We start from the raw sequence: 12,236 nt of genomic DNA, 5'->3' as shown, positions 1-12,236 counted from the left end.
GACAATGCTATTGCAGTATTATTTCTTCTTACTACTTATGCTGTGCATATTATATCTTGCTTACTGTCTAGTGATTGTAACAGCTCATATCTCTTACACGAGAAACAAGACTGTTCAATAAATCCTTTTATTGAAATGCCCGTCTATTTCTGTGTTACTCTGAAGAAACTAAGCATGCACGATTGACTGAGTGAAACTGTTATCTATTGTTTCCATGATTCTAAGACACGTTCCAATTCTAAGGGAAACAAAGTTGTCATGTTCATGCGGTTGTCAGAAACTACTCCCTTCTTGTTTATTCGAGAAGTTTCTAGTGACCTCTGAGTTAGCTGGCACATAAAGTAATTAAGTTTAATGTACTCGATAGAGGCATACTGACCTTAGTCCTATGCAAAAACTATAGTGTATATTATTCCAATGCGCAGAGCCTATAAGGGAAATAGGAACTACACTACATGGCGCCCAACGGTTTGGTAAGGCACTAATTTAACGCTAGACACTGAAGTAACTCAGTCGTGCTTTTCTCAGAGACCTCTACTCATAATTCTCCATAAGACGTCTGGAGTGGGTAGGGTTAATATCCGCCATAGCGGAGTAGGACGAGAATCCCATGTATTAGCTGTTTGGTTTATTCAACGTTGAAGGATACAGTGTTCCAAAATATTATGCACCTTATCTTTGTTCCCTTGAAACTTGTTCTACATTTTTCATTAAACAAATGTCCCATAACGTGGATACAGAGGCTACGGCTGATCCAGTCGTAACAGCTTTTAATACTACAGGTTTAAATGAAACCAATGAGGGCGTTATAAACATCCCTCCAAACTTAAGGAGAGCCATGACTCTAAAACGTATTAAACATGGCCTAACACCAAGAGGTGGTAGAGCAGTTTTTGTGATGGAGGCACATGAATCTTTTCAGAGGTGTTTCACTTCTTCAAAGAAGATGAACCACCTGAGGAATATATTCCCTTCGAGGATATTAAAATTACACTCACATACTAGGAGCATCAGCTCTGGTTTAAAGGCGCCCATAAACATTACAATCACATTACCAGGCTCGGTCCACTAGGTAGACCAGGAGCAACATGGCCAATTTTAGCCAGCTACACACCTCATCCTGATATCGAAGAGATGTCAGACGATGAATTACTCACTCAACTCAAGGAGTTAATACAAATTTACAGACAGTTATTACAATATGTCATGCAGACTTTAACAGTCCAACCAACAATAACCATTTCAAATCAAACCCTCATCAGGGGAATACACTAAAAATTACTCCACAGACTTTACACGCAGTCATGGGTAAAATGCCCACAAAACGTGAACAAATTCCATTCTGGATAGCTCAAAAAATTACTTAAATCGAAGCAGTATTTCCTAATACTAGCCCTTATGAGAAACACAGAATCCTAACAATCTGTTTACCAAGGGGGATCACACCACATCTGGAAGACTGCACCACTTGGGCCACAGTCTTTGCTGCCATCTATACTAAAACACATGGTGTTCCGTCTATTGCGGTAATACCTGATGTCCTGAAACAAATTCAAAATGAATATGGGGCAGAGCCTGCTCTGAATTTAGGTATGAAATTACTAAAACAACTTCGACCAGGTCTCAACAATAATATTATCTAATATTAAATGGGAGGCAGCAGCAGTGGCGATCCGCCAGCGATTAAGGGAATTTGATGTAACAGAACATCAACATGAACTACCCAGAATAATAGAAAAATCCTATGAAGAATTAGGCAGAGACAGTTTAGGTGGAAACCCAGTTAAACCACAACTGTCCGAAGGTCCTGAGAAGGACTCAATTAAAAATCCTACATCTTCTAAACAGAAGTGGGAAAATAAACAGCATTCAAAAGAGAAACGTTCTCAATCCCGAGGTAGGTCTCCTCAAAAGGAGCCCTCTGACAGGAGGTATAACCTCAGAAATAGGGATAATTTGAAAAAACCTGACAGGTATCAAGATACTGATATATGTTCCTCTCATACCTTTCAGACATCTTCACAGACATCCGAAAGAAGAGGACGGTCAGATCACAAGGAATAACGTGTGAAATCCAAAGAGGATCAACACGTTCAGAAAAACAAACCAAAACCTCAATTCACTAAGAAAAAGGTAGCAGGTCTGAAGATCAGATATGCCGAAAATTCTGAGAACACAACTCAAGAACGGAGAATGGGCTCAGACAATGCTGGATAGTGCAGGAGAAGTAACAATAGCTCGCCAGAACCTGAAGGAACTTCTGGAGACAGTGGACTTGAACGAGTACATAACAGTAGAGACTGTAGACACTAGGGTTAGTCCTCCACAAAAGTTATATGAAATAACACTCCGGATGAAGGGAGACATACCAAGGAAAGTGAAAGCACTCTTTTAGGAGAAGCTTTCAAGAGGTTATGATATACTTCTAGCAGAACAGGACTGGCCACTAGAATTTGTCAGAGAGTGCCCACATGGCGAAGACATCATTATGCCAGCCTTCTCCAGCCATGTTACTATACATTTAAAATATACTTGTATGCCAGGAAATGAGCAGTTGCCCAGGCCCCAGCTTTATACAAAAATCGTGTAGGATGGGATGAGGACTCACCTCATCACAAAATCCAATTAAAATGTCAACCTACTGCACAAAGGCAGTACCCAATTAAGCAAGAAGCTAAAAAAAACAGGTCAGGGAGATCTTAGATCAACTTGAATACCAAGGGGTGATTGAAACATGCACCTCATCAATGAACAATCCTTTGTTTCCTGTTTCCAAACCAGACAACACATATCGTCTAGTTTTGGAGTACAGACACCTGAACACTTGTTCTAAAACATTTGCAGTGCAAAATGCACACAGTACAGCATTAATGAATAACATCGTGTGTAAAAAATATAAAACCACATTACATATTTCAAATGGTTTCTTTTGTCAAAACATAGCACCTGAAAGTAGGTACTTGACAGCTTTCTCAATAATGGGGACCCAGCGTCACTTTTGTCGACTCCCACAAGGGTTCAAGAACAGCCCGGAGTTATTCTCGGCAAGAGTAAGAGAGTTACTACAAATTTATGATGACGAAGCATTATCATATGTCGATATCTATCTGACAGACGATGACCTGGATAGGCACTTGAACAGGGTAAATACCATTATACTGGGATTTGCCTCTGAGGGCTACATATTCAATTTAACAAAAATCAAGAGTTGCCCATCTCAATGTCATTTTTCTAGGATATGAGCTTTCATGTGAAGGAAAAAGCCTGGCAGCTAACTTTTTACAAAAGTGTGTGCTGCTTCAACCTCCAAAAGAGCTGAAAAATCTAGAGTCGATTCTAGGTTTCCTAAATTTTGGAAGAACTTACATTCTGAATTACGCAAAAAGGGTTAAACCTCTCTACAAATTAATCAAACCTGATTTCAAATTCAAAAATTGGACGCAGGATCACACAGATATCCTGCGTTCACTTCAAGCTGATATGTTAGCAACAAATCACTTACAAACACGCGTAAATACATGCAATTTAGTGATCCGAATAATTTCGAGTCAATATGGATTCGCCTACTTAACTTTTAGTGAAGGCGAAAAAGTACCAATTGCATACAAATCACATTTGTATAAACAAGCGGAAATGCGAGTCACTTCGACAGAAAACATTCTGACAGCAGTTCAAACCGCTGTAGCAAAAGAAAGAGCTCTAGCTCAGGGGAAACGCATTATTGTCGTGACTCCAGTACCAGCCTTAAAGGCAGTTACAAAAGCGAGCATTCCAAATGCAAAAGCTTTACATCCAAGATGGATACAATGGGTTAATTCTCTTGCTGCAACAGATGTTAAATATGTTTTTGATTCTTATTTAAAAACACAACCATTCCTGCAATACGAACACGAATGTCCTCTGCCTATTGAGATTCTCCCTCTTGATCAGAACGAATTTATAATTTATACTGATGGATCCGCACAACCCGCTACGGAAAGTAAGCAAGCTTACAGTGCAGCGTGCGCAATCGTTAAAGGTCGCATGCGCGATGGTAAATTCCGACCAATGGTCACAAAAACACAATCTCTAGGAGATTGTACAGCTCAGCGAGCTGAACTACAAGCATTCAAATTGGCACTTGAAAATACGGATCGCGAATTCCCCACACTTATAGTGTGCGATTCTTTTTACTGTGTTCAATCATATAATGAATATTTACAGAATTGGCTTCAAAATGGTTTCAAAGATGCAAAAGGTGGCACAATAAAGCATAAAAGGCTTTGGGAACAAGTAGTTCAGTTGCGAGACGGGCTACAAAACACTCACGTGATACGCACGCTGAGTCATCAACGTGATGGCGTTCACGTTGCAGGGAATTCATTGGCTGACGAAGCCGCAAAGGGGCCTGTGCAAACGGCTTCCGTAGCTGCGATCACTCGTACAAAAAAAAAAATAGACAGTGAGATATTGTTGGCTGTCAATGCTTCAAGCAAAGGCAGTGGTGCAGCATTACCTAAAAAATTTCCACTCAAATACTCGTATATAATTGATGCGAACAACGTTCCGTTTGCTCGAATCCCTGGAGTGGGGGATAGGGTAATTCCAAACATGGAACGTAGATTAGGACTAATCCTAGCAGCACATGAAGGGATAGCCTCTGCCCATGCAGGTGTTTCCACCACAGTATCGTTATTAAAACAGAGATATTGGTGGCCCGGCATTAGGAAACAGACCAAAAACTATGTTTTGGAATGTGAAATATGCCAACAGATGAAAGGCTCTACAGTGAAACGTCCTGCGCAGACACCCCTGTTAATTTCAGATAAACCATTAGCTTGTGTTTACCTGGATCACTGCGGTCCCTTGAAAAGGCATGGAAACTATAAATATATCATGGTCGCAGTGGATTCGTGATCAAGGTTCCTATGGATGTGGCCTCAGTGCTCGGCTGATGCTCAAAATGTTATAAAAGATTTGCGAGTCTTTATCGGCACATACGCAATAGGCACACTACATTCTGACCAGGGCCCTGCGTTTAGCTCTCTGGCTTACAAAGAAGCCATGGCTAGTTTGGGCGTTGCATTGCGGTACTCCTCTCCATTCCATCCCGAGGGAAATTCGGTTGTGTAAAGGAAAAACCGTGACATAAAGCGGTCTATAACAGCTAGATTATTAGGTTCGGGTGATGGGTGGGTCAAATATCTTTATGGGGTCCAACGCTCATTAAACAATTTGCCAAGAAGTTCTCTGGGGGGGGGGGGGGTCACTCCATATGAGGTCCTATTTGGGACAAGTATGTGGGTTCCGGATCTTGAATGTAAAGGCACAGTGGTGGAAAATAAACCTTTTGATATCAAAGATCGTTTGGCTGTTTTACAGGACTTAAATGAACTAAGATCGAAACAAAGCAACGTGTTCCTGAAGCCAACCACCACTGGGGAAAATCCAGCCATCCCAGCAAGGCGTGTCTGGATCCCAAAGCTTGGGGATCTAGCCAGAGAGAAGATTGCGGACAAGAAGGAATTTGGGCCTTCTTACAGACAACCAGTACCTGTCCTAGCCATTCACGTAACAAGAACAGTACTTCTGCCGCCCCTTGCTGGTAAAAAGGAGAAAAGACTTGTGTCTATCGACCTCATCAAACCACACAATGTGGGCAATACTAAGCAGTAGACCATGTGGACTCCGACCAAGTAGCAGACGCACTCCTCTAGCTACTATCCAAGAGGTTCAGACTTAAAGACTCATCACCATCGAGAATTCGGCAGTAAGAAATGAAGGACTAAGCAACAATGCTATGGAACTCATTCCTCTTGAAACCCAAATAACAGTTCGTCCTGATACACCTGTCTACACCAACGTAGCAAGTGATCCACTGGTTCCAGCGATTTCAACGAATCCTGATGCAATTTCAACCATTGACAGAACTGCCTCTGGCTATTTCATTAACTTGGATACGTATTCCAAAGATCCAAGCGAACTAGAAACAACGCCAGCCAAAAGAACTTTCAAAGAGCAAGCACAAGACTTTTTTCATCACGTGAAAAAGACTTATCTGGTTTCACCATGCATTGAACTATGGATTATTTCTGGAATATTTTTCTTTCTGCTTTGGCTAGCTTTAGTGATGACTCTGAGCATGCTGATAAATGGAAGATACATTCATTTGGACACAGAAAGTAAAATTGTGAACTTACTTTTGAAACCACAAAAATCATCCCATCGTGAAGCAAGAGACTTGTCAGCAGTGAACATCACAGCCGTTCCTATACAAGATGGTATAGATTGGGACAAAACGGATTATGATTTTTTCGGCCCGTCAGAACTTTTGAAAATTCCACACTTATTTAAGATATCATTAAGTGACTTTATTACCTCTAGTACCTATTCTGTTGATTGGGACTTTGAGACTGTTAATAACATGATGTCTGATCTAGAAAGGTCAGCTGCATTCTCTAACCACGAATACTTAGAGGGCTCAACAGACTATGAACAGCTTTTTTGTTGCAACCACTATGGTCATCATTTCTTGCATAAATCTGCAACACCTAGAAATGTATTTATGTATAACCAATGGGAACATTGTCCTACACCACCAAAGGGTAGCTCGAAAACGTTTGCAATGAAGTTTCCATATTTTTCAGGGTACAATACATCCAATCCAGAAATTTTCTACTTTAAAAATGTGAACAAAACAGGAACAAAAAATATGTTAACCAATACGAAACAGATCTATTCTGCAGCCTTTATTGCCCAACTGTCTAGACAGTGTTTCAACTTTTGGAAAGACACAATTGACACAAAATCTGTCTGGGGTACAAAAGACTGGCAAGTGCAGGGGATAGAAGCTTTGTTTAGAGCCTGCATCATCCCAGAGCAAATAATGTTTTTGAATGACACTGTCCAACAAACGTCTTGCCTTGGGTTAGCAAAGATCAAAGACATGAACACACCTTCTGTACCAACTCCAGCTAGTAATAGCACTGAATGGAGAGCTGTGACAGTAGACCCACTTTTACAAAACAACAGATCAGGTTCCGAATGGAAAAAATGATTGCTCTGGCCCACAAACATCTGTCAAGAAAGATTCCTGAACAAAATACAGGGTTTTACTATCAAAAGGCCAGACCCACGCTATGTTCAAAGACAGCATCTAGGGGTAGTAAAATATATATGTAGGAAAATTATGCCTTGATTGACTACAGAAATCTAAACTAGAGGATGTGAAACAACACATATCTTTACTCAAAGAAGACGCAAACCTTAGGGATTTCTTGCTAGGTCCAAGAAAACCGCGTAAAAAACGTTTCATATATGCTGGCATCTATGCTGCTTATAATGAAATATGGAAGGTTACACAAGCAGACCAGCAGAAAGAATACGAGAAATTGATCGTATTAATTTAGAGAAATCTCTCGCTGTGGTCGACAAAGGGTTAACGACTGTCATCCAGGATTTAGTCACTGGGCAACATTGTATCCTCTACTATAGACATTATAGAACAAGATTTGGTCCTGCTGCAACAAGGCCAGTCTCAATTACGTTCTATTCTGTTATTAGGCTGGACGCTACAAAACCTGCGTGCAGGCTATGTGCCTTGGCGTTTCATTAACACGTTGTCTCTGTTTTCAGAATACAATCTCACTGATAAACAGATCGAACTGGCACAAAGGGGAGCAAAGTATACAGTGCTGAGCATTGAAGAACTGGAAAAATTGCCATTTACGGTAGCAGAAAAACCGGCTACAGAATGGATCATTCATGGCAAAATAACTCTGCCAGTTACAACTTTCCATTTTCAGTATTGCCTCAAACACATGCCAGCAGGCAAATATGAAAGGTTGGGTAAAGAATACATCAGGACATCTTGGGGTTTACCTTACACACACAGTTGTTGGAGTGGGGGGCGTGAAGTGTTTCTGTGAAAATGCACTGAGCAGTTCACTCATATTTCGGGATATTAGTTTACACGGGGCCTGTAGCGGTTCCACTGCAAATGTATCTTGCCACCTGCAAGGTTCACCGGCCGCTGTGATTAATCCAACGTTTGGACAACTTTCAAATGGGACTTACCTCATGTTGAATGATCAGAGCTTTTGTGGCATGTTGCCAGGTATGAACAAAGTAGGTACGATAACCTGCACACCTCAAAATTTGAACAAAAGTTATCAACGTATACAATATATACAATAAGATTTTTACAACAAAGTTTCTTAATGGTGCCGCCCTGTAATGCCCGATTGGCCCCCATCAGGTATGAAAACAATAAACAAAATTTTTTTCAAACAGAAACTGTTTGAGACCAAGGGCGCACTATTCACAAGCCCAATATGGTGCTGAGCAATTTACACAATATTGAAGCAATGTTTCAAAACAATAATCTTACAACAATAATTGGTAATCAATATGTTCTCAAAAATACAATGAGTCAGTAAATTAAATCAGTGAGTACACATTTGTTAAATGTCAATAAATTCTTTAAGAAAAGCACCACCAAATGTTTGAAAGTAATACAGAACAAACGTGGTTGTTCAAAAACATGACTCCATGAAACAAAATAGTATCAGTCCAACAACTGCCTCCTTCTTTATTATTTTCATATGTAACTTTACAATGTGAATGGTTTACACCAGCATCAATGGTTTCCCAATGCATTTCGGTATGAAAACCTTCATCAGGGGAACACTGTGAAACATATATGAAATGTGTAACATATCTAGCACACTATATACTTCTATATATACACAAATTTACAGAAAATGGTGAAAGAAGGATGATAATATCAGGCCAAAACACCAGATATCTTCATCAAAAGTATGTGGTAAATGCATTTCAAATCAATGAGTTCAATGTGTGATAACATAAGTCTTTAAAAGCCATGCAGAATGGGTTAATGTCACAAATCAAAGCAATGAGGATGCCCCGTGTACATGATTAGTGAAACAACACTGGAAAAGTGGTGAAGCAGCACTCTGTACGCAACACATGCGACCTTGCGCAGTAAGAATGAGTTGTAGTGTTACCAAGACATTTCAAGTGAAGAAAAGAAACACATGCTGAGTTGTCTCCCCTGTATAACACAGGAGGACTCACCTCAAAAAATGACAATAATGCTAAACCGCTGCAGTGTAAGATGAAAAATATGGACGCTACAAAAAGTGCAAGAAAGGAACAGGTGAATGTCACTAATGCCGTTCTGAAGTTAATGAAAGTGTCCGACAACACCAAAACAAACAACCATAATAATATCCACCTGCTTACGGCGAACACGACTGCTCATAAACCATAAATTTCTCGTAATGATGTAAATTCCTCAATGTCAGGCGTGCCACTGGAAAAAATTATTGTGATTAATAGTATCACCAAAGTTACGGTTAGCGTTTAGCTCAAAGGAATGTGACTCCAAATACACCCGATTTTTTTTTATTTACCTTCAACGCCAGTACGCGTGTAAAAGATGTGTCCTGTCTACTTCGTAACCGTGAACCTCAGACCGCCTTGGTTTCTCCAGGTAAGCGTGTACATATGCGTAAAAACGTACGTGCACTAAATATAGAAAACAGACACCCGTGACCGAGTGGAGAGTAGAAACAAAAGAAGGGACTGGTAGAATTCAGCGACTAGTATGCATCGAATTAAAGTTAATGATAATTAAATAAACGACTGATAACCTATGGTTAATGGAAGAAGAACAAAATATAAGTCTACAGAGAACATGTCGTAATGTGCACACAACATGCAAAATACAGTGCAGAGTGTGCACAAACTGAAAAAGCGGCTAACTGATATAATTAAAACTGGAACCATTCTTAAAGGGACCCCCCCCCTGTTTTTAAGATACTATTATGTGTGTGTAACCCAAGAGTGATAATGTGCGTTCTGCATGTTTTTGAAGAATTAGTACACACTAACAAAGACCAGCATGAAATTGCAAAAGTGTAGGTAAAAACAAACAATTACAAGTTGATGATCCCAACCAGGGCCGGCTTTAGTGCTGGTGGCGCCCTGTGCGACAATGTTTGTTGTCGCCCCCCCAATAACCACCTCCACCACGGATTCTCTCACTAGCACCCTTTACCAGTGACCAAGTCTCCATAACCACACTCTCTGAGATGCGTTGAATTAGTTATATAGCGCCACTCATACCAGTGTAGGATGTCCAAAAACTTTGCATCACACACACATTACACAGAGACAATCAATCATACGTGTGTAAATCAGTGTATAGGAAATGTTACATAAGCCAAAGGACTAAAAGTGTACGAGTCACATCTCATCCATACTGGGAGGCAGTATAGTTTAAGAGTGCTTGGTGTGGAGAAGCACAAACTCAGAGTCGAAAAAGAAACAGCATAGTTGGGAGTTTTCTTTAATAATAAGAATAATAATAAGAATCAATTTCTAGCCAAATTAACCCTTTTTGCAAAATTATTCAATGTTCTAATAATGTATACTTTGCAGTGTGTATGAAAGTTAATAGCTCACTATTCTATATTAGGACTTTAAGTTATAAATTGCAAGTAACAAAAGGATGTCTCTTTTGAAAGCAGTAACCTGCTGATCTGTTTACATCATACACACTCTGTAATCTACTTGGAACAGGTTCTTTGCAGCAGGCATATTAACCCTCTGCACTAACTTCACCCAAGTCAAAACCTCAACTATACAAAATGCTGATCTCTCTCCAGGAAGATAATTAATCACACGAGTTATCTTGACATTTATGTGAGGCCTGGTAATTGCCGGGGGAAAGAAACACTGCAGCGGGTGCTTCAAAAACATAATAAACTTGCAAACACGGCGCCCCCAGGAAGCCAGCACCCGGTGCGGTGGCACCGATCGCACCGCCCTAAAGCCGGCCCTGATCCCAACGAATAGAGAAAGAAACTATATTCACAAAAAGCAAATAAGTTCTATCTTACCATTCAACCCACAAGGACTCATAGTTTTAAGGAACCGTATCCAAAATGTTTCTCTTTGTGCCAGATGCCTAGTGGGATCGACATGTGGTAATACTGACACCTGCTGTAGTATGGTGAAGCGTAATTGTGTTTGGTGTGTTTATTTTCACTCCAATGTGCTGCTAAGCAAGATTTCATATTCGCAGTGCGAATTAAACTTTTATGCTCAGTCAGTCTAGTTTAAATTTTCCTGGTGGTTCTTCCCACATATACTAGTCCACAGGGACATTTAATGGCATAGGTGACCATACTGGTATTACAGTCTGATGTGTGTTTAAGCTGAATAGGTTTCCCTGTGTGTGGGTGCGTAAATTTGTCACCAACGATCACATTGCCACAGTGACCACAGTTGTGGCATTTGCGCATACCTAGTTTTGCAATGTTGGAGCGTGGTAGATCTTTCCTGCCTAAAATTTCCTTGATGTTCTTGGATCTGGAAAATGCAAAGATAGGTGTACCATGAAAGACTTCCTTGAAGTCGTGTTCCTGCTCTATGATTTCCCAGCGTTTTAGGATGCACCGTTTAATCGCAGTGGCAGCTGTGGAATATTTCAAAACACAAACCTCTCTTTTTGATGCGGGTTTCATAGATTTTTTTAAAAGCTGCAATCTGTCAATGTTGCGAGCTTTTTGTTTGGCCAATTCTAAAATTTTAGTTGGATAGTCTCTGCCTAAATATTGTTGTGACAATACCTCAATGTCAGTTTTACCCTGGGTGTCATCTGAACTAATCCTACGGACCCTGATGAATTGTGATAATGGTAAATAATTTTTAAGAGCCACTGAGTGAAAACTATTGTAGTGTAAAGCATTATTCCTGTCTGTTGGTTTTTTGAATACTCGTGTAGTTAGACTGTTGCCTTTCCTTTCAATGAGAATGTCTAAATAGTTGATGACTGTAGAATTAATAGAATAAGTGAATTTGATTTGTGAATGACAGTGGTTCAATGTGATTAATACACTTTCTAATGCCTGCCGTGTTCCTCTCCATAGAATCAGAATGTCATCTATGTACCGAAGGTACAGAAGTAAATGATCTGTCCAAAGGTTATTTTTCATGATATGTGTGTCCTTGAATTTGGCCATGAAGATATTGGCATAGGTTGGTGCCACAGTAAAACCCATAGAGGTACCTGTTTTTTGCAAGTAAAATTGCTGTTTCCATGCAAAATAGCTATGGTAAAGACTGAATTGCAGTAATTCCAGAAGAAAGATGTTGAGTGATTCTTCATAGTCATGTTTTAACAGCATCCATTCTACCGCTTCAATACCTTCTCCATGTGGAATCGATGT

General features: G+C 40.0%; 1 protein-coding gene across 2 annotated transcripts in view; it reads right to left on the bottom strand.

Moving 5' to 3' along the window:
• CLN3 (CLN3 lysosomal/endosomal transmembrane protein, battenin) overlaps positions 1-12,236 on the bottom strand; it is a 550,496-nt gene that overhangs the window by 348,955 nt on the left and 189,305 nt on the right. The window lies entirely within an intron of this gene.

This window comes from Triturus cristatus, chromosome 7 (genome assembly GCF_964204655.1).
Source record: "Triturus cristatus chromosome 7, aTriCri1.1, whole genome shotgun sequence".
NCBI classification, from domain to species: Eukaryota; Metazoa; Chordata; class Amphibia; order Caudata; family Salamandridae; genus Triturus; species Triturus cristatus.
The sequence above is the reverse complement of the archived record's forward strand: the minus strand, read 5'-3'. Positions and strand labels throughout refer to the sequence as shown.